The sequence below is a fragment of the Rattus norvegicus genome, chromosome 6 (assembly GCF_036323735.1).
Source record: "Rattus norvegicus strain BN/NHsdMcwi chromosome 6, GRCr8, whole genome shotgun sequence".
NCBI lineage: Eukaryota > Metazoa > Chordata > Mammalia > Rodentia > Muridae > Rattus > Rattus norvegicus.
The window spans coordinates 43,140,152-43,165,248 of record NC_086024.1 but is presented as its reverse complement, the minus strand read 5'-3'; the positions used below and the strand labels follow the sequence as shown (position 1 = coordinate 43,165,248).

Sequence of the window (25,097 nt, the reverse complement as noted above, 5' to 3'; positions counted from 1 at the left end):
GATAGATACAGACAGACAGACAGACAGATGGACAGAGAAGCAAATAGACACAATAGAATTGTCTTCAACAACAAAGAAAAGTATTCATGTCATTTGTAGGAAAATGGGTAAAATTGGACATAATTTTATTAAGGGTATTAAGGGTATTAATATCAGGAAGTCCAAACCGGCCTCGAACTCAGATCCACCTGCCTCTGCCTCTTCAGCACATCCTACTGGCCTGCACCACCAGAACCACAATGCCAACCAACCAGAGCTTGTAGGCACTAAGCAACTACCCAAAGGCTATACATGGACTGACCCTGGGCTCCAACCTCATAGGTAGCAACGAATAGCCTAGTAAGAGCACCAGTGGAAGCGGAAGCCCTGGGTCCTGCCAACAGTCACCTAGTGAACATGATTGTTAGGGGGAGGGTGGTAATGGGGGGAAGATGGGGAGGGGAACACCCATATAGAAGGGGAGAGAGAGGGGTTAGGGGGATGTTGTTGGCCCGGAAACCAGGAAGGGAAATAACAATCGAAATGTAAATAAGAAATACTCAAGTTAATAAAGATAAAAAAAATCAGGAAGTCAAATATTCTGTATTCTCTTAGTAGTTGTGCCTATATTTTACATATATTCACAAACTATGTATTTATGACACAAAAATATAAATAATGTTTTAGTTAAAGTGCTCTTTCCCATGTTTGGAAGGACACAGTAAGGACTGGCTTTCATCCCTTGAATTACTGATAGATTTATCCTGTGGTGATGTCTGCTTTTGATATTTTCTTCACGGGAAAAGGTTTGTTAATTCAGTCTAACTTCTTTATTATAGTTTTACTAAGGTTGTTTACTTCTAATTACAACACTAAAGACACTGAAATTTCATAAAATCATAAAAGCCTCTTACTAGTCTAAAATGTCTAGTCAAACAAAAAACATTCATGAATTCTTTATAAATTTATTAAACTGAATGACTCCAATTTTAACATATATTACCTTTAAGGTGTATTACCTATTTGCTTCAAATGCTTGATATCTGTAGCTATATTCATTGAAAGGTACTTTTACATCTCTTGGGATTTTTTATAGCAGGGAAATTCTGTGTAAGATAAAGTAAAATAAAGCTTTGTAAATCTCTCAACAAACATATAACTCCATTTCCACCTCCAAATATTTTCACGTGAATGTATAAACATCCATGTAGATTGTGAACATGCTTATACTATTTGTGTGGTGACTGACAGATGAGTATGGACATTTGTATTTATAAGAATGCTTCAGTTGGTTCTAAGCTCAGATTTCTATCATGCATGCCTTAATATCTATAAGGAAGTATACTTCCCCTATGTGTTCTTGTTCCTGTTGGAGAGCCATGGCTGGGACATGCTTGACTGAGGACAGAGGGGTCACCTGTGTTCTAGAATGAGAATTGTCACCCTTGGAGACAACAGTGTCAGAATGGAGAGTGGTCCTTCCTGAGTGATTATGGTGTGCCTCTTTGTCTCCTCACACTTGCAGCCCTCACTGTTCTGTGCTTTATATAACCTGATGCTGCCAAGGCTATTTGAAGTATTTTTGCTTCAGGCCCCTTGCAGCAGTAGATGAAAAATTCATTTCAGGCTCTTGCAAAACCAAATTCCAGCAAAGATTTTTCTACCCAAGAGGTGGCAGTTGTCCCAATGTGCACCAACCACAGAGTGCGTTCTCTGTACAAAGAGTGAGCATTTCCAAGCAGATTGAAGCTAACTTTCAGTAGACTGAAGCTTTCTGACTGGAATGCATGGGTTTGTCTTCATTCAGTAAGGTAAGTAATTCTTTATCACCCACTGACTTCTATTTTGAAGGATTCTTTTTTTTTTTTTTTTTTTTTTGGAAGCTAGGGACCGAACCCAGGGCCTTGTGGTTGCTAGGCAAGTGCTCTACCACTTAGCCAAATCCTCAACCTCCCGCTGAGCCAAATCCCCAACCCCTTGACTTCTATTTTTATACTGCATAAGGACATTAATAATTTTAAAAACATTTTAAAACGTAATTTATCTTTTGTGACCTTAGTAAAGTAGTTTAGTTTTGGTGAGATTCTCTTTATTTTCATTTCCTGAAAAATGGTAATAAAAGTGCCAGGACAATGGAACACAAGTCATTGGGAAGATGCGAAAATAATATCTTCAAAACCTTATAAAAGGAGAGAAAGATGCTGGTGTGGAAAGCCACTTAGTTTTGGTATTCTTGTTATTAGCATTTGTCCAGGAAAGACTTAAAAAATAAAGAAAACACAAAACACTTATCTTATAACTTTATATATTTCAACACCTACTTCCCATTTTCTTTATAGAAACCTCAGACAACCAGCAGATTCCATATTTTAATTGTTTATACAATTGTGGATTTAATTAACTATCACTCTTAGCAAAAGTTGGACTATAAGTCACATTCAAATACAGTACACTCTTAACACTCATAAATTATGTTATTTTTTCAAACCATTTCGGCATAAATATATCTTGCATGTATATTATATATTATATATAAATATCATATCAAAGTTTAGCTTTACATCCAATCTTTCACACAAATATGATTGTGACACTAGAGAAAAAACAAACACAAATAAACATGCATATAAATATATACATACATTTACATATGTATGCATATACTTAGACAAGCATTACATATGTACATTTGCAAAACATGTATATGAAAAGCATTGTTTTGCATCTGATGTATAATATAGATATATAGAAATAGGATGTAGAATCTCAATGTTTATAGATGAGCTGATGATCAAATAATGCATCCCACATAGCACAGAATTCTTTAAACATAACCACTAAATCTAGCACAATGAAAAAGACCATGGTATGGTAATATACTAAGTTATAGAAGACTATTCAATGCATAATCGAATTAATTAAATATATATTTATGAAGGAGAAATTATTTTATCTCTTTATATTTTATCTGCATCATTTGAAATTTATGACCAAGTTCTTATTATACTAAAACAAAAGTCTGTCTAAAATAAAGAATGTTTAGGCTCGAAGTATTTACATTTTTTTAAATATTAAAGGAAGAATATAAAGGTCCTTCAGAGACTATTCCATCATATCACTAAATAAAGAAACTGTGATTTGATAGATAGAAATGAGTATCAAATAAGTATACCTAATTCTGACTCAAAAACAACCCTCTAGAGGAAACAGAGTTGGTGTTGTCTTTCTGTTATAATAGCTATAACTTCCTTACTTCTGTGGCTCTTGATTATGAATTAAAACAGTGCTATTCATCCAAGAAAAAAAGTATATGAAGTTCCAGAAACCATAAGAGTTCTCTAAAGAAGTAAAAGTCTCCCATGAACTTTTTAACAATGACCCCATTCCCCAAAATTTTATTCAGAAGACATAAATTTAAATGTTTTATGCACTGACATTGATATTGATGTTCAGTACTATCTATCACTAGCATACATATCAGAGAACATAACTTTTCTTTTGCTTATTTGTCTCTTTTTGGGTTTATACTTTAATTAAATGCAACGAAGTTTTAAAGTGGTTCCTTATTTCCTAGTTCAAGGTCATATCAGATGTTTGGGTGTGATCTCACCTTGCTTCGTACATCAAATTCCACAGAACCTAAATGGCTTATACAATGTATATGAAATTTTTTTGCATTACTAGTTGGTAGAAAACATATAAGAAATTTTAAGTTTTGGATCCAATGTCTACCAAGTGTTATGTGACTTATGAACATCAAATATCCCTGAACTGTGATATTATGTAGTGAAATAATTTATAAGGTATTTTATACAAAAATCTGCATAGTTAATGTCAAACACAATCTGTAAGAAGATGAGTGTGTGTGTGTAAATATATAAGTATGTATATATTAGAAAAACAAAAACAGGTTTCTTCACTCATCTAATTTTTTTACAGAATGAAATCTAACTACATGATGACTTCATACAGTAACTTTAACCAACTGATTTGTGAGAACTTTTCTACCTTCAGGAACTCACTCATTGTGTTCATGTTCATAGCATCTTTTGTTTTGTAGTATACCCTGATGACCTCCACGAAAAAGATGACTTTGTGAAAAAATCTGCCAGTATATAGTTTGCCCTGTTTTTCCTTCTCTGTTTGCATCCAACTTGGAGGGAGTAGACTTTACCCAGACATATACTACATTTTAAAGTTATGACATAATGATATAATATATTATTGTATATATAATTATAATTAGGTATCATATACAATAATTATATAATTTATATATATAATTATATATATTGTATGTATAATTATAATTAGATTTATTCTAATCTTACTTGCATATCAATGCATTTATTGTCTGTTAACTTTTATTCTCAGCTTGTCTTATCAAGAATTGTTTATGAGGCATCTAGCAAAGTATTAATAAAAGTATTTCTAAAACATTAGATTAGCCAGATTAGTGCTTATATGTTGTATTTCCTAAAAAGGCAAACTAACTATGTAGAGTTGAAAATAGGATTTATGGTTAGAGAGATACTGCAGTGGATAAGTGTTTGTTGTTTAAGTATCACTACCCACATGGAAAGCCAAGTATGGCTACATGTACACCTGTCAACTCAGCACTGATGGGAGGGGACACAAAGAAAGGAAGATCACCAGCCTTTCCTCCAAAATCATAGTGAGTTCTAGGTTCAGTGAGAGACACTGCCTCAGGAATTTGGAAGAAAGTGGTAGAGGAGGATATTTGACATCTTTCTATGTTCTCTACTTGACCATGCATAAAACTGCACAACCAAACACACATAAACACATCATCAATCATTACCATCATCAAATTTCCTTATAAATCTTTACTAGCTCCAGTGATAGATAATTTTTAAAAATCCCAAGTAAGAGTACAGTGAATAAGTTCCACAAAGTTTGACAACCTATATTCAAATCCTAAACTCCATAAAAAGGTGAGATCCTGTTCCACAAAGCCATATGCATACACCCAGTAACAATCATTAATTAAAATAAAATCCTGTGCTATCACTCATAATTTTACGACTTACTCTCCTCTTCCAAATACTACAGCACTCACTAGAATCTTATGAGGCAAAGCATTATTACAGAGCACATTGGCAAATCACCATAGAAACTCTGAAAAGAAAAAGAGCCTAAAATATTTGAGAAAAAAACTTTCCATCACACATTCACAAGGGAAACTTGGACAGCTAGATACCTAATTCTCAATTATCCATGATGTTGGACCATATTTCCTATTTAATTTCAGTTTTATATAGATAAAAACAAGAGAATTGACTTGAACTCATAAAAATAAAATACAGTCAAATATTTCGTGATCATTTTACTTTATAATTAAATAAAATACTAGAAAAATGACAGGAAAATATTAATGATTGAAAATAATTAGACAGGAATGGAGAGCATTGCATTAAGAAATTTTTAGAACCATTACTGCAAATTTCTCACTTTTATTATATACATAGCAAAAATTCTCATTTATCCACCCCATTGTAAAGTTTGTTTTCAGGATTGATGAGGAAACAACATATTCATATTTCAATAATATTCTGTAGTGAAAATCCCCTGCATTAGAAAAGGAGAATGGATCTCCTTTACTTCATTGTTCACGTTCAATTTTCCAGCCAGGTAACAGTGTAGTGTGAGCCACTCAAATATATAGCACTACAATTTGCTGTTAAATAATACATAACATTCCTTCAGTTGCATAAAATATCATATTTTAAGTAAGACTGAAATTTATATTTTTCTTAGAGACATTTCATTAATGTATTTTTTTCTCCATCTTTATTAAATTGGGTATTTCTTATTTACTTTTCAATAGTTATTCCTTTTCCTGGTTTCCAGGCCAACATCACCATAACCCCTCCCCCTCCCCTTCTATATATGTGTTCCCCTCCCCATCCTCCCTCATTACCGCCCTCCCCCCAACAATCCCGTTAGTGTATTTTAAAAATAGAAGTAAATGGTAATTTTTAATAAAAGGAATATAGAGAAAAAGTCACCAGCAATACCTAGAAGAATTCAAAACATTGGAAGGAACTGTGTAATATCAAATTGAAACTCATACAATTAAAACTGTTTTCAGGAAAATATCAGATTTCTATAATATCTATTCAGATATTTATGAAGTATTTGCCATGGCCAACTGCAGTGCTCGAACTTTTATAAACATTACAATTTCTCCCAACTTACTTAAATTTGATTATACTTTGCATGGTAAAGAAGATTCTAGTCTCATTATATTTCTTCATGTTTTTAATTGAGGAATTGTGATCCACAGAGTTAATTGACTTAACTATAGTAACATTTTATTGTTTATTTCATAAGTCACAGACATAACCTTACTACAAGAACAAACCAGTCGGTACTGGAAAGAGAACTCAAATTATTTTGTGATACTCTTGATTGAATTGAAGATCTCTTGTATTATAAGAAAATGTGCTATGATCTTTGCTTCATCTCTAGTTCTAGTGATATTTAACTGTTAATATTATAGTGTACATATAATCTATCATATTCTACAGAATAAGAGAGTCGTATTTTAAAAAACCATTTGGCAAAGTATAATAATAACTTATATGATATATTATATGTTTGAATGTGTATATACCTATATGTGGTTGACATTGAGGCTACATGGAAATGAGAAATATTAAGACAAGAAAGACTTTGGTCACAAAGTCCAGGAAATATGTCCCTTCAACTATCGTCTAGAAATTCTAGCTCAGACCTATCCCCAGAGACTTAGATCTACTTGGAATTGGTTCTCGAGTATGATGAGAGAGAAGGGGAAAGACTTTTCTTCTACACATACATATCCAGTCCCCCGACATTTGTGAAAATCTGTATCCACATTTCAGTTTACAATGGAGAAAAAGAAAATCTTTCCTCCCGGAAACCAGAAATCTAAGAGGGGTGCCATCTCTCCACTGCTATTGAAAAGTATACGAAACTCTAGGCAAAAGTGTGAGGCGAGAGATAACATTTTAAAACGATGAGATAAAGTCATTTGTTGTTGACAGTTAATTCCCTAATATATCCCAAAATCTTCATATGAACAATGTCAGAACTAGTGATGGCTCTTAGCAAAGATCCAAAGAAAAAGAAATATGTGCAAAAATTACTTGGACTCTATTTATAAACTAGAAACCAAAAAAAAAAAAAAAAGGCCACAAAAATAAAGCATCTAAGTGAATTTAATGCTTTATTTTCTCTTTCAGATTATTTACTGCACCATGCATGCAAACAAAGGTGAACTTACTTAGGACATGTCATGGCTCACCTAAGATCAAAACTTAAACCTGGTTGTTGATGAGCTACAGCTTCTGTGGATGTTTAGCCAAAGAATTATTTAAAAATATTTTTGTATGTGAAGATCAACAGAGAATATTCACATTCTGTTTCCCCAATGATATTCAGGCAATTGTATACCTTTAGTTTTAAACACCACCATTCAAAAAGGAAACGTGATTTTGAAACAATATTCCATGGTCTTCACTTACATAGGGAAGATTACATCGAGGGATTCCAGCTCCCTAATACAATGCTTTGTACAAAATTATGTCTATTAGTATATTCTATTTCTCCCCATAGACAATTGACACTGCAGAATCACAACATGCAGAATGTCAAGTTGAATTTCACCTTCTTGCTTTCATTCCTGTTTTGTTTGGTTTGTTTGTTTCCTTTGAGAATCTTTCAGTCAAACTGGAACACATCACTATAGTGATATTTTTTCTCCATGCACACTCAGGTGAGCGCGCACGTGCGCGCGCGCGCGCACACACACACACACACACACACACACACACACACACACACGCAAATGTACACACAGCACAAGGAACATGTATCTGTACTCAGAAACAAAGTGGTTTGCCATAGAGAAAGATACATGACTTGAAAATGGGTCATCTAGAAATCAGTCTGGAGGTTCCTCAGAAAATTGGACATTGAACTACCTGAGGATCCAGCTATACCTCTCTTGGGCATATACCCAAAAGATGCCCCAACATATAAAAAAGACACGTGCTCCACTATGTTCATAGCAGCCTTATTTATAATAGCCAGAAGCTGGAAAGAACCCAGATGCCCTTCAACAGAGGAATGGATACAGAAAATGTGGTACATCTACACAATGGAATATTACTCAGCTATCAAAAACAATGACGGTATGAAATTCGTAGGCAAATGATTGGAACTGGAAAATATCATCCTGAATGAGGTAACCCAATCACAGAAAAACACACATGGTATGCACTCATTGATAAGTGGCTATTAGCCCAAATGCTTGAATTACCCTAGATGCCTAGAACAAATGAAACTCAAGATGGATGATCAAAATGTGAATGCTTCACTCCTTTAAAAGGGGAACAAGAATACCCTTGGCAGGGAATAGAGAGGCAAAGATTAAAACAGAGACTGAAGGAACACCCATTCAGAGCCTGCCCCACATGTGGCCCATACATATACAGCCACCCAATTAGACAAGATGGATGAAGCAAAGAAGTGCAGACCGGCAGGAGCAGGATTGAGAGACACAGCCAGAATACAGCAAATACAGAGGCGAATGCCAGCAGCAAAGCACTGAACTGATAATAGGACCCCCGTTGAAGGAATCAGAGAAAGAACTGGAAGAGCTTGAAGGGGCTCAAGACCACATATGTACAACAATGCCAAGCAACCAGAGCTTCCAGGGACTAAGCCACTACCCAAAGACTATACATGGACTGACCCTGGACTCTGACCTCATAGGTAGCAATGAATATCCTAGTAAGATCACCAGGGAAGGGGAAGCCCTGGGTCCTGCTAAGACTGAACTCCCAGTGAACTAGACTGTTGTGGGGAGGGCGGCAATGGGGGGAGGATGGGGAGGGGAACACCCATAAAGAAGGGGAGGGGGAGGGATTAGGGGGATGTTTGCCCGGAAACTGGGAAAGGGAATAACACTCGAAATGTATATAAGAAATACTCAAGTTAATAAAAAAAAAAACTGAAATGAAAGACAAGGAGAAGTTTCCCTGTTCACAATGTACTCATGACATCCTTGTTACACACATCACTTTGCAAGTGATAGAATTATTTATATTTAGGAACATTACTTATTGATGCAGTGTCATAAAAATATAAAAGATAATCATATTAAATCTCCTTATTAAAAAAAAGAAAATGGGTCATCTAACTTTATGTACACACCTGCGGATATATTTACACACACAAATACATATACACACAAATGAAAATATAAATTTAAAAATAAAAATATAAGGGTGCTCTCCCATCCACCCACCCTCATAGAAACAGGGGGAGTGGGGTGGGATAGGGGCCTTCTGGAGGGGAAACTGGAAAAGGAGATAACATTTGAAATGTAAATAAAGAAAATATCCAATAAAAGAGAAGAAAAAAAACAACAAAGTATAACTAAAATAAGTCCTAAAGCTATTCTGCCATACTCCGATCAGTGATGTATTCAGCCATCATCAGAGAAACTTCTACCTGAAGATGGGAACAAAGACAGAGGACCACAGCCAGACATTATGTACACACAGAGAGAGTCCTTTCAAGACACAGCTCTAAATGAGATTCTTCCATCAAATCCGTCACCTCATAGCTGAGAGAACCCTGTAGAAGAGGAGGAAGAAAGAATGTAGGAGACAGAGGACACCAGGAGAACCAGGCCCACTAAATCAATTGAGCAGAATTCCTATGAACGCAGAGACTGAAGCAGCCAGCGCAGAACCTGCAAGGTCTGCACTGGATCTTCTGTGTAGACATTACAGCTTTTAGCCTAGTATTTTTATGGGACTCCTGAATGTGTGAGCAAGTGAGTCTCTATTTCTTTTGTCTTTCGTTGGGGCTCTTTTCCTTCTGTTAGATTGCCTTATCCAACTTCAATGTGATTGTTTTATTTTATTGTATTTTATTTTGTTTAAAAATGGCAAAAAAGAAAAGCCCTTGAAAAAAATTAATAAAATAAAAATATAAATCATTAGAAAATTAAGAAACTATAAATTAGTTATCTGATACATATAAAATCATGTAAGAACCCTAGGGATATTTATAATAACCAGAAATATTTAATATAATAAACAGATACAAGATATATTAATAGTGTTGATTGCAAATCTATATCTCAATAAAAAATACAAAATATAACTTGAATTAATCTGGGAAAACTGTTTCTTTGTAATCATTAACCATTAGTGCTTCTTAACAAAATATTACAGATGTAGTCAACTCATATTTCTTTTAGCAAGTAAGAGAAAGGAATTTATTGTATTATTATATATTATATAATATGTTTTTATATTTAAAGATGTTTGTTTTGCCACACTCTGTTTGATGTAGTCTTTAGATAATTTTGAAAAGAATTGAATATTGAAAGAAAACAGGGGAAGAATGTCAATATCTAATCATTCTAATGTCTTCCTGGACCTATCGATATATTTTATATGGACTTGCCAAGATAACAACAAACATAAATTAAATTTATACTGAACCCTGAAGAATGTGTTAGTAGTCATCAAAGATCATTTTGAATCAGCACAAAGTTGGTCATGTTCAACAGGTTCATGTCCTGTAGATATCCTATTAATATTTGTTGTATTTTTATCCACTAATAGCTTAGGAAAGAATATTACATGGGTGATATTCTATTAGGATTACTTCTTGGGATTCAGAGATTGTCATTAGGTCTTCTGCCATACCAGAGAGACCACATCCAAAGCACTTTTTAAAGTTTAAACAAGAGGATATATTTCTTTGAAATATAACATATAATTTTAAAAATTGTACTTATAAAACTAAAATTCCGATGTAAAATTGTATAATCTTGTGATTTAATGTCTTCTCCTGCTTCTTCCAATTGGATGAAAGACATAAATGTCATTTCAATGTCATTTCTCGTTATACTAATAGGGTTCACCCACTGACTTCCTCTGTAGACAAGAAACAATGGAGGTTTCAGTCAGTTTCAAACATTTCAAATTTTTCACCACTTTTTTCTGCCCTAGGGAACTGAAATGTATAGTTTAGTTAAAAAAAAAGAAAGGAAAAGTTTTTCTTACTATATCCTGCAAATAGAACACAAAAGCTGATTTCTGTACATTGTACAGACATCTCAAAATCTTAGTGTGGCTCAGATCCAAAAGAGAAATAATAATAATAATGATAATAATAATAACAACAACAACAACAACAACAACAACAACAACAACAGGACCTATGATCCTCTGGACTGAACCAAACGAGACTCTACATTCACAATGCACTCTGATTCCTCAATGTGTGATATTTTCTCTCACATGTTTTACATCTGTGCATTAATGTTTCTGTGAGAGGACATGAGTAGACTGCAAACTGCTTTCACAAGGACAATGAGACCTGATTGCTGAATATTACTAGACATATAAATATTAGTCACTTTATCACATAGCAAACTAACGTTTGGGAGGTTTTTAACTAGAGCAGATGACTAATAGAATTAATTTAGAGAAAATATTTAATAGTCATTCAGAGATAGTGGTTTCTCAGCTGTTGAATAAATTAAGATATTCAATCAATAGAGAGCAGAGTATTTCTAGGTATTTAATTTACTTAACCGCTAAGAAGGGTTGTGGCTACCTGCTGAAGATGTTTCCTGTCTTTCTCCCAGTGCAAGCACTAAATTTTTGCTTACTGATGCTTTGTGTAGTTTATTAAATATTCCCTTGGGAAGGCATATAAATGAAAGACAGTGTAATATTGAGTAGAGTTAAATCCACTCTATCATACTGTAATTTTATTAAATTCAATTGCTTTCGAGTTTGATGAGAACATTTTAAAATGTCAATAAGCAATTCACTCAATCATTGAAAAAGTATTAACTATTTGCAAAGAAAACATTTTCTGGCAGTGAGGATATGGTTGGCGCAGTTAGTAAAGTGCCTAACACACAAGATGGCATGAGGACACATGTCTGTTATGCCAAAGTTGAGTGTCAGGTGTGAAAAAGACAGGTCTCTAGGCTTACTTGAGCATCTATTCTAACAATACGGTGAACTCCTGGTTCAGTGAGAGATCATGCCTTGATAAATATGGAGGTGATTAATATGGGAGGCCATTTATAATCAGCTGCTGGTCTTTCCATACATATGCATGTGCACATAAACACACATAATACACTATACATAGGAGAGAGAGAGAGAGAGAGAGAGAGAGAGAGAGAGAAGTTGATTGAATATCTTTTTATATACCTAAACCTTCACACAGAAACAAAAAGTCTACTATGTAGTAGGCTACTATCTTAACTTAGAAGTTAGCTTATGAATGATATTTGTGTGTTGTAAAAGAAAATAGGTCTCATCTTAATAACAGTCTGTCTTTTATGTATGTGCATGCACAGTCAGGTACATGAGACTTCCACCATTTTAGCTGGCTTTTCAGACTCACTGGATGATCACTTAGGACACCTAATTAATATGGTGATAAATAAGGTTTTACAACTTATGTCTGTGCATTTCGAGCTTTCATTATGCAAGCCTGCACACAGGTATATCTGGCAAGCACCATTTCTTAAATTCTGCCTAGCAATGAATGCATTATCATTTAATGTTAAACTGTCTGCACAGACTTAAATTATAAATTCAACATCTCAGTATTTATTATCTTGGAAGATTGATGTGAAATTATGTGCCTTCAGTAGATACTAGCCCTGATGCCAGAAACACTATTTCTTTTTTTTTTTTTTTTTTTTTTTTTTGGTTTGGGAGACTTTTTTTTTATTAACTTGAGTATTTCTTATATACATTTCGAGTGTTATTCCCTTTCCTGGTTTCCGGGCAAACATCCCCCTCCCCCCCTTTTTTATGGGTGTTCCCCTCCCCATCCTCCCCCCTTGTTGCCCTCCCCCCAACAATCTAGTTCACTGGGGGTTCAGTCTTAGCAGGACCCAGGGCTTCCCCTTCCACTGGTGCTCTTACTAGGATATTCATTGCTACCTATGAGGTCAGAGTCCAGGGTCAGTCCATGTATAGTCTTTAGGTAGTGGCTTAGTCCCTGGAAGCTCTGGTTGCTTGGCATTGTTGTACATATGGGGTCTCAAGCCCCTTCAAGCTCTTCCAGTTCTTTCTCTGATTCCTTCAACGGGGGTTCTATTCTCAGTTCAGTGGTTTGCTGCTGGCATTCGCCTCTGTATTTGCTGTATTCTGGCTGTGTCTCTCAGGAGCGAGAGCCGGATGTAGAAACACTATTTCTTAGAAGAACAGAATAAGTCTTCCTTTTCCTACATACATCCCCACACACTTTTGAGATAGTCTCTGACCTTTGGTGGGAGAGTCTACTGTGCATGGCCCCTCTAAGGTTGAGCTAGCAACCAACAGTAACAATACAAAAGGAGAACATGTGACAGCTGATGGGCTGTCCCTCTACCAGCACGATACTCATTTAGACAACAATATACTGAATCTAGTTAGAACTTCTCATACGTCCATGGATATGAGGCCATCCACTGGTAACAGTTTCCAGTCTTCTTAGAAAGTGACTCTCCACTGAGAAGAAGCTATAAAATGTTAAGAGTACCTCAAATGGAGGAAGTGGTATCCTTTTTCCATGTGGAATTTATAACAGGGCTTAATCTTGTGCAAGTCTTACACAGCTGCTATCAGCTCATGACTATAGCAGCAATGGTGTTCCCAGGAGATAGAATTTCAATATTCCTCTCATCCTCCTTTTCCTACATACATCCCCACACTCTTTTGAGATAGTCTCTGACCTTTGGTGGGAGAGCCTAATGGGCATGGCCGCTCTAAAGTTGAGCAGTTACCATTGCTTACTCTCAGTATTTTGAAAAGTCACTGTCCTCTTTATTAATCACTACCCACTTCATTAGACAGCTTCTCTGAGCAAGGTTGAGAGCAGCCCAATGGACCATTGCATATTATAAAATTGGCTGAAAGATAAGAATAACTGAATACTAAGGGTGAAGAAACACTAAACAAAGCCTAAGGGAATAGCAGTGAATTCTCTCCTCTGAAAATTGATTCACTGGTCAACTATTTCAAAGAACATTGACTGAGGTTTGATATGAAGGATAAATTTCATACAAATCACATTACAGGGGAGATGTTCGTGATGACAGAAATATTATTTTAAGGAAGACCAGAAGAAATGAAACCATACTGGTATAGTAACCAGCAGTAACCATACAAAAGGAGAACTTGTAACAGCTGATGCAGTAGCAAGCCGTCTCCTGGAGTGACACTCATTTACACAATCATCTATCGCACCCGTAAAAATAAAGCAAATTTTGGAAGTCAAGCTAAATCACTTTTTCCAAACGTGAGCTTCCCTAGGCCTTGCAGTTTTACCCCCTGCCTCTTGGCCATATTAAAAGTGCATTTCATTTGTCCCAAATGAACTCATCTCATATCCCCCGATTTCTCTGAAGTACTTTCCGTCATTCCACTTCAGAGCCCTCTGTGCACTCATTTGCTGCTGGCGTCATATTCACCTTCAATCCTGAGTGACAGATTTTCCAAAGAACCCAATTAGAACCCAGCTAATGAGCCCTCCATGGGCTCCCTGAATAGCCAGATGACTGTTTATTTTCATCTCTTGAATTAAGAAAAAGACAGTAAGTCATGGAAGCCGTAGGAATAAAGACCCACTAATTGAATCACGAAAACACCTGTGTTCCTCATCCTATATTTATTTACACACTTTAATCCAGTGCTGTTTAATAGGTGCAAAGTACTTTAAACATCCTAATTATGTGTTAAAGAAAAAAAGACCATGAATAAAAAGTAAAAATTAAGAGGAGAGAGAAAACAAAATAAAATACAGGAACGAAGGAATAGTAACCCTTTCTACACTGATATGCTTGCATGTGAAGATTACGTTAAGATAACCTTTTAAAATTTGTATTTATAATGGTTCTATAGTACAAAGTTCTTAGTGTATATTTGAAAAAGTTTAAACATCTCTATGAAAGTGATATTCAACAAGTCGAAACCTCCAACTTTGGATTAAAGAGGTGTAAAGAATATTTCTTTCTGTCTCTTTGTATTTTCCTCTCCCCCTGTCTCTGTCTCCTGTGCCTCTAGTGTGTCCTGTGTCTCCTGTGTGTCCTGTGTGTCCTGTTTGTTCTGTGTGTCCTATGTCTCTGTCTCTCTGTCTCTCTCTGTCTTCCCCCCCCCGTGTGTGTGTGTGTGTGCGTGTGTGTGTGTCTGTGTGTGTGTGTGTGTGTGTGTGTGTGACCTATTTTAGAACTTTATGTTTTGTAGTTGCCAAGAAATAGTTGTTAGTGGCTACATTTGATGTTAGAAAAGTGACTTTCCCTCACAGGCCACTGGGACTCTGGGTGACAATTGCTTTATTTTAATTATTTCTAAATATGCAGGAATCTTTAACAATTTGCATATTTAATGATCATGATTTCTGTATAACCTTCTGCCTTTTATCATTATCATAAACACCGACATGATTTGTCTTCTTTTCATATGAGATCTTGCATTATGATGAGGGAGTAATCTAGTATGAGTGTGTGACTACTGAAATACTAATAACAGTAGCACAGTGGACCATGAGAGCAATGAGAATTGACCTCTGTGTCCAGGGGAGCTAAGGAGAATGTCAACATTTGACAGTCTGATGTAAACTTATTAGACATAAGCTTTCTAACTTTCCCTGTAAGATAATTCACATTGTACTTATTGAAACCATAGACAGTAATGAGAGCACACAGTTACTTTCTTGTTTCCCGAGGTCCCACTGAATCAGTAGTTAGAAGCTTTCTAACTTCATCAGGTTTTGAGAATTTATATAGCTTTGCCATCAAGACTTTCAACTTCTAAACATCCACCATTCCAGAAACTGCTATTGTTATCAGGTCAGGCCCTTTGGTTTTATTCTAACAAATAAGTTGCTGAATAATAAGATATTTTTTAATGTTCCTTAGCTTCTTCCTGTGTGTATATCAATGCTTTCAAGATCATTGTATAGGCAGGGGTTGTAATAGGTATGCACATATGTTTTTGAATATTTTCTGTATTATTATTTTTGATAACTCTATATATGAATAATATATTTACATCATATATATATATATATATATATATATAGAGAGAGAGAGAGAGAGAGAGAGAAATGGTGGATTATCCCTCTCTTAGCAGACATTAATTGCCTATACTTCCTCATCTATAGGTGAGGCATTGTGATAGTCCCCAATCCAGATGGGCATGTCAATTGGTATTGTCATTGTTTAGGCAACCATGTTGTTGAGATCTCGTGTATGCAGCTTCCTTGCCATATGTAGAAGACACAATGTATCATGCTCTACTGGTGCTCACAAGTTTCCAATCCTTTTTAGCAATGTTATTTTACAGAGCATAAAGAAGAAGCTCTTTTTACGGTCCATCATGGAAGATAAGGCATCATGGTGGTACAGGTGTGGGTTGGGGATATTAAGAGCTGGCTGCTATTGTACCTGTATCAGAAGGGAGATATATAGAGGAAAATTCTTTAACCAGCTTAATTTGCTTTTTTTTCTGTATCTCCTTTTAATTTATATTGGGATACTACATTAAGGATGAACCTTTTCCCTTTAGTTAAATTGTCATGCAGTCCAACAATCAGTTGTCAATGCCTCCAATCTCACCGATTACGTGATCCTGGGTCAAACAATGACTCATGCTGAGCTCGAATGGCACAGGTTCCTCATGCTGCTGTACATATAAACCAATTCAGGAACTTAAATTTTTATGTAAAAGGCTTACTCTGCAAGTAGTAAAAAAATTATTCATTTTAATTATTTCTTGAAGAAGCAGTGAGCTATAAACTGGAGAAATGTCCCAGAGTGTTTCTTCCTACGGTAAAATCCTGTGGAGATAAAATGTCTCAGACAAATAAATGGAGACTTTTGTGCTCTGCACAATATGGCCAACTTTATCAAAAGCTTTTTACCTCATAGATAATATATCACTCTTCTCTTTGAAGGCTTTCCTTCTGGGTAATTCTAGTCTTCAAAATTCAGCATCCTGAATTTCTCTTTCCTTTTACACCAAACATCAAGCACATTTCAACCATCTATTCTTTGGGGGCATAAGGAAGATATCAAAAGAAACAAGAAGTCTGTGTTTGGATGTTTTATGATGATTCCCAGGAGAATAGGACCTCCATCACAGTCCAGCCCTTCAGGCACTGAAGAACCTGGATCACCTTAAATTAATTAAATTAATTATCTATTTAGAAGGGAATTTTTAACCTCTCTTTTCTTTCATGTTCTGCTTTCCATTTTATTAAAACTGAGACAATTTAATTCTGAAACTGCATTGTCTTTCCAGTTTTAGATTCCAGAACAATCTCAACTTAAATATATCGGGGACAGAACTACACAATCTCCCATCCCTGCTGCAGATGGCTATTGATAGAAAGAAGTCAATGCCATCACCTAGTGTGGAAGCACCTTGTGAGAAGCATCTTGTTCCCTTTCTGGTACTCCTGGAAGTCAATTCAATGATGCAAGCAAAATAAAGAGCAGAGAGGCTCAAACTTTCATCTCCATGCTCTTATGTCTGAATTTTTCATCATGCTTTATTCTAAGATTAATGTGATACCCATTCCATTGTATACTATCTGATTAAAGTTGATAATAGCTTACACTGTCAGAGTCATATTTCCTTTCTGTATAAGTGAGGACCTAGAATATTTATTTACTATACAGACTTCATTATCTAAGTCTCTGGCCCACAGTAAATCCTTAGTTTGGTTGGTTGGTTGGTTGATTGGTTTGGTTTTAAACTATCACCATTTCTGTCTCCTCAGATTGCTCTGATAATTAAAGGAAATGATGGATGTGCCACCAAGAATCAGTGCTCAGCAGGAAAACATGGGCTCTTCATTGTGGCATGAATGTCTACAAATCCACATGACCATAGTTCCTACTCTTCCCGTAGGCTTGTAGTGCTCAGCTTTCTTCCACAGCCAGACGTCTGACTCTGGAAACCTGCTCAATAAATAGTCAGCTCCAGGTAATAAATTCCATGCCAGGAATAAACAGTTTTTCTCAAAGCCACATGCTGTTGTGAACAGAACAATCTAACCTATATTGTAGCCTCTAGGTATATTGTGAGGACCTAAGGCCAGAAACTTATCAGTTCTGAAAAAATAAATGCTGGAAAAAGAAAAAAATGGGAAATCTTCCATATTCTCTTAAATCAAGTGTCAAAGTAGATTGACAATTTCTGGTCTCTTGCTCCAAAACGTAACTGAGCAAAAAAACTACCCTGCTCCAACTTAGATCTGTGAACAATCCCCATTAACTTCCCCTGGCAGTGCCCACATCTGTTAGCTTGTTAGAGACAAAGTTGAATGCTACTTGGAATCAATGTTGGGTAAATTTTTGGATACAACCTGCAATTCTCCTGGATGAGTTACTCATTTGTCTTTGCCAGTCTTTACTAATTTTGGCTCAGTGAACAAGGATATAGTATCTAAGCTGACAGCCAGGGAATTCCCAGGAATATTATTCTAGTGTCCCAGCTGCTTGTCTGAAGACTTGGCAAGAAGAAGATGACTGGCTGTAGGCCCATCTCACAGGGCCCAGCTGTGCTGGGTGTACAGATAGACCACAGATGGGGAGAGTCATGCTGGGAGAACTTAGATTCAAGGACCTCACTGGTGAGAAGTCAGAAGGTTAGGGAAACTGTCCTGCCAGCATATTTACAGTATAATGGTGACCATTTGATTCTACAATTCTGTGCATAATTAACACAAAAAATAGGAAAGGTGTAGCTATTGCAGATTCCAAAATGCTACATCTCCAAATGTCAAGAAAAGTTGAGAAAGGGATGATTGGTTGAAATTTTTAGATTCTTGTCTTTGCTTCTTCTCTTACTCCTTCCCCATTTTATACTTCTGTACTGTGTCCTCATTCTCTGGTGCTAAGGGATAGATATTCTCATTATGTTTATGTAGAATAATTAGACAAACTCAGCACGATAGTGCTATTCTTACCATCAGGGTCTTATGGTAATCAGAGAATGCACTGTAGACAAATAGGTCAAGAACAAAACAAGAACTATACACTGATAGATAAGAGTGCTTAAATCTATTATTTTCTTCTTCCAAAACAATGCAGGTATCAGAGTTAAAAAATACTAAAATTAAATAAAATTGATGTTTGTAGGACAGATGTGTTTGGAGTACAAACTTTGACATAAAACTGACCACTATTAGTGTTCATTTCATCAATCATGAAGTTAAAATAATAAAGAGTACCTCATGACTGTTTCAGATGTTAATTAAATTGCACATTGTCTACAATTGCTGTAATGATTGAGCCTCTAAAGATGTATGTTTTGACATCATTTCATCATGTTATGCTATTTAGATATAGTATCTTTGAAAGGTAGAGACATATTACCTTATTTCATTGTCCTTGTCACAAAGCTTCTTCCATTTAAATTCCTTTCTTCTAGGCAATGGGAGGTTAGATGTCTTCAGACCAGAAGAAATCACACCAGTATATGGCTGTGCAAAAGAGAAAAAGACCAAGTAACATATAAAGCAGACCTATTGGAATTATACCTGAATTCTCATCTGAGATTCTAAAAGCTAGTAGTGCCTAAGCAGTGGTCTAACAGACACAAAGAGACCACAGATGTCAACCCATATTAAAATAATAAGGAAAACTTTCAAACACCATAAATAGAGAAACCAAGATATTCCTTGACAAAATAGGTTTAAACAATATCTTTCCACTAGCTCATCCCTACAGAGAATACCAGAAGAAAAACTCCACCCCAATAAAGCTAACTGCATTCACAAAAATACAAAAAACAAATAATTTCACAATTTCACGCCATCAAAACCAAGAGAAACACATACATAAACACATAACCATCAAAACCATCAAAATAAGAGGAAGTAATAATCATTGGTCATTAATATCTCTCAATATCAATGGTAAAATATATCTCTCAATATCCCTGGTAAAAAAGGGAATAGGTTAACAGAATGAATGCAAAAACAATCCATCATTCTGCTGTATTCAAGAAACACACCGCTGCAGCAAAGATAGTTATTGTCTCAGTATAAAAAAAAAAAAAAAAACTGGAAAAGATTTTCTAAGCAAACAGACTGTAGAAGCAAGCTGGAGTAACCATTCTAATATCTAATAAAACAGGTTTCCAACCAATTTTCCTTTTAAATATTGATGCAAAAATAGTCAATAAAGTACTTTCAAACTGAACCTAAGATCACATCAAAGACATCACCTGCCATGATCAAGTAAGCTTCATTGCAGGGATGCAGGATTGGTTAAATATTTGAAAGTCCATCAACAGAATCCACCATATAAACAAACTGAAAGAAAAAATTACATAATCATCTCACTAGACGCCATAAAAGCATTTTCCAAATTCCAACACCCCTTCATGATAAAAGTCTTCAAGAAAGCAGGCACAAAATGTGTATATCTAAGCACAATAAAGGCAATGCATAGCAAACCAATAGCTAAAATCAAATTAAACAGAAAGAAACTTAAAGCATTTTCACTAAAATAAAGATCAAGACAGAGCTGTCTACTCTTCCCATGTCTCTTCAAAACAGTACTTGAAGTCACAGGGAGAGCAATAAGACAACTAAAGGAAATCAAAAGTTTACAAGTACAATTTAGAAAGAAGAAGTAACTTCCTGGTTGCTGCCACCCCAGAGAGCCCTTGGGCAGCACCCCGCAAGAAAACTTGAGCCTCGGGACCACAGGTAAGACCAACTTGTCTGCTGCAAGAGAGCTGCCTGGTGAGATGGGGACACACAGAGGCAGAGTTCATCTAGGACCGGGCACATCTAGAGTTTGCCGGAGGTCCCACGCCCGCGGATCCCAGCCCGCAGCAGCTCTCTGCTCCCAGACCCCGTGGGAAAGAGACCTCACCGCCTGGTCAGGTGGGCACTCCTGAGGCTGCAGAGCGGAAGAGAGCACCAACACTGCCCACCCCTGCCCACATCCCTGGCCCAGGAGGAAACTGTATAAGGCCTCTGGGCTCCCGTGGGGGAGGGCCCAGGAGTGGCAGGACCCCTGCCTGAGACACCGCCAGAATCTGAGGGAAACAGACCGGATAAACAGTTCTCTGCACCCAAATCCCGTGGGAGGGAGAGCTAAACATTTAGAGAGGCAGACAAGCCTGGGAAACCAGAAGAGACTGCTCTCTGTGCACACATCTCGGACGCCAGAGGAAAACACCAAAGGCCATCTGGAACCCTGGTGCACTGAAGCTCCTGGAAGGGGCGGCAGAGGTCTTCCTGGTTGCTGCCGCTGCAGAGAGCCCATGGGCAGCACCCCACGAGCGAACTTGAGCCTCGGGACCACAGGTAAGACCAAATTTTCTGCTGCAAGAAAGCTGCCTGGTGAACTCAAGACACAGGCCCACAGGAACAGATGAAGACCTGTAGAGAGGAAAAACTACATGCCCGAAAGCAGAACACTCTGTCCCCATAACTGACTGAAAGAGAGGAAAACAGATCTACAGCACTCCTGACACACAGGCTTATAGGACAGTCTAGCCACTGTCAGAAATAGCAGAACAAAGTAACACTAGAGATAATCTGATGGCGAGAGGCAAGCACAGGAACCCAAGCAACAGAAACCAAGACTACATGGCATCATCGGAGCCCAATTCTCCCACCAAAACAAACATGGAATATCCAAACACACCAGAAAAGCAAGATCTAGTTTCAAAATCATATTTGATCATGATGCTGGAGGACTTCAAGAAAGACGTGAAGAACTCCCTTAGAGAACAAGTAGAAGCCTAAAGAGAGGAATCGCAAAAATCCCTGAGAGAATTCCAGGAAAACACAATCAAACAATTGAAGGAATTAAAAATGGAAATAGAAGCAATCAAGAAAGAACACATGGAAACAACCCTGGATATAGAAAAACAAAGGAAGAGAGAAGGAGCCGTAGATACAAGCATCACCAACAGAATACAAGAGATGGAAGAGAGAATCTCAGGAGCAGAAGATTCCATAGAAATCATTGACCCAACTGTCAAAAATAATGTAAAGCGGAAAAAGCTACTGGTCTAAAACATACAGGAAATCCAGGACTCAATGAGAAGATCAAACCTAAGGATAATAGGTATAGAAGAGAGTGAAGACTCCCAGCTCAAAGGACCAGTAAATATCTTCAACAAAATCATAGAAGAAAACTTCCCTAACCTAAAAAAAGAGATACCCATAGGCATACAAGAAGCCTACAGAACTCCAAATAGATTGGACCAGAAAAGAAACACCTCCCGTCACATAATAGTCAAAACACCAAACGCACAAAATAAAGAAAGAATATTAAAAGCAGTAAGGGAAAAAGGTCAAGTAACATATAAAGGCAGACCTATCAGAATCACACCAGACTTTTCGCCAGAAACTATGAAGGCCAGAAGATGCTGGACTGATGTCATACAGACCCTAAAAGAACAAAAATGCCAGCCCAGGTTACAGTATCCTGCAAAACTCTCAATTAACATAGATGGAGAAACCAAGATATTCCATGACAAAACCAAATTTACACAATATCTTTCTACAAATCCAGCACTACAAAGGATAATAAATGGTAAGGCCCAACATAAGGAGGCAAGCTATACCCTAGAAGAAGCAAGAAACTAATCATCTTGGCAACAAAACAAAGAGAATGAAAGCACACAAACATAACCTCACATCCAAATATGAATATAACAGGAAGCAATAATCACTATTCCTTAATATCTCTCAACATCAATGGCCTCAACTCCCCAATAAAAAGACATAGATTAACAAACTGGATACGCAACAAGGACCCTGCATTCTGCTGCCTACAGGAAACACACCTCAGAGAAAAAGACAGACACTACCTCAGAGTGAAAGGCTGGAAAACAATTTTCCAAGCAAATGGTCAGAAGAAGCAAGTTGGAGTAGCCATTCTAATATCAAATAAAATCAATTTTCAACTAAAAGTCATCAAAAAAGATAAGGAAGGACACTTCATATTCATCAAAGGAAAAATCCACCAAGATGAACTCTCAATCCTAAATATCTATGCCCCAAATGCAAGGGCACCTACATATGTAAAAGAAACCTTACTAAAGCTCAAAACACACATTGAACCTCACACAATAATAGTGGGAGATTTCAACACCCCACTCTCATCAATGGACAGATCATGGAAACAGAAATTAAACAGAGATGTAGACAGACTAAGAGAAGTCATGAGCCAAATGGACTTAACGGATATTTATAGAACATTCTATCCTAAAGCAAAAGGATATACCTTCTTCTCAGCTCCTCATGGTACTTTCTCCAAAATTGACCATATAATTGGTCAAAAAACGGGCCTCAACAGGTACAGAAAGATAGAAATAATCCCATGCGTGCTATCGGACCACCACGGCCTAAAACTGGTCTTCAATAACAATCAAGGAAGAATGCCCACATATACTTGGAAATTGAACAATGCTCTACTCAATGATAACCTGGTCAAGGAAGAAATAAAGAAAGAAATTAAAAACTTTTTAGAATTTAATGAAAATGAAGGTACAACATACCCAAACTTATGCGACACAATGAAAGCTGTGCTAAGAGAAAAACTCATAGCGCTGAGTGCCTGCAGAAAGAAACAGGAAAGAGCATATGTCAGCAGCTTGACAGCACACCTAAAAGCTCTAGAACAAAAAGAAGCAAATACACCCAGGAGGAGTAGAAGGCAGGAAATAATCAAACTCAGAGTTGAAATCAACCAAGTAGAAACAAAAAGGACCATAGAAAGAATCAACAGAACCAAAAGTTGGTTCTTTGAGAAAATCAACAAGATAGATAAACCCTTAGCCAAACTAACGAGAGGACACAGAGAGTGTGTCCAAATTAACAAAATCAGAAATGAAAAGGGAGACATAACAACAGATTCAGAGGAAATTCAAAAAATCATCAGATCTTACTATAAAAACCTATATTCAACAAAATTTGAAAATCTTCAGGAAATGGACAATTTCCTAGACAGATACCAGGTATCGAAGTTAAATCAGGAACAGATAAACCAGTTAAACAACCCCATAACTCCTAAGGAAATAGAAGCAGTCATTAAAGGTCTCCCAACCAAAAAGAGCCCAGGTCCAGACGGGTTTAGTGCAGAATTCTATCAAACCTTCATAGAAGACCTCATACCAATATTATCAAAACTATTCCACAAAATTGAAACAGATGGATCACTACCGAATACCTTCTATGAAGCCACAATTACTCTTATACCTAAACCACACAAAGACACAACAAAGAAAGAGAACTTCAGACCAATTTCCCTTATGAATATCGACGCAAAAATACTCAACAAAATTCTGGCAAACCGAATCTAAGAGCACATCAAAACAATCATCCAACATTACCAAGTAGGCTTCATCCCAGGCATGCAGGGATGGTTTAATATACGGAAAACCATCAACGTGATCCATTATATAAACAAACTGAAAGAACAAAACCACATGATCATTTCATTAGACGCTGAGAAAGCATTTGACAAAATTCAACACCCCTTCATGATAAAAGTCCTGGAAAGAATAGGAATTCAAGGCCCATACCTGAACATAGTAAAAGCCATATACAACAAACCAGTTGCTAACATTAAACTAAATGGAGAGAAACTTGAAACAATCCCACTAAAATCAGGGACTAGAGAAGGCTGCCCACTCTCTCCCTACTTATTCAATATAGTTCTTGAAGTTCTAGCCAGAGCAATCAGACAACAAAAGGAGGTCAAGGGGATACAGATCGGAAAAGAAGAACTCAAAATATCACTATTTGCAGATGATATGATAGTATATTTAAGTGATCCCAAAAGTTCCACCAGAGAACTACTAAAGCTGATAGACAACTTCAGCAAAGTGGCTGGGTATAACATTAATTCAAATAAATCAGTTGCCTTCCTCTATACAAAAGAGAAACAAGCCGAGAAAGAAATTAGGGAAACGACACCCTTCATAATAGACCCAAATAATATAAAGTACCTCGGTGTGACTTTAACCAAGAAAGTAAAAGATGTGTACAATAAGAACTTCAAGACACTGAAGAAGGAAATTGAAGAAGACCTCAGA

General features: G+C 36.5%; 1 long non-coding RNA gene across 1 annotated transcript; it reads left to right on the top strand.

The window, feature by feature from the left end:
- Positions 1–1,239: 1,239 nt before the first annotated feature.
- LOC102555226 (uncharacterized) lies at positions 1,240–19,862 on the top strand. The gene is made up of 3 exons (XR_354682.5): positions 1,240–1,790; positions 17,806–18,011; positions 19,461–19,862. It is a non-coding gene; the product is annotated as an uncharacterized LOC102555226 (long non-coding RNA).
- Positions 19,863–25,097: the final 5,235 nt, after the last annotated feature.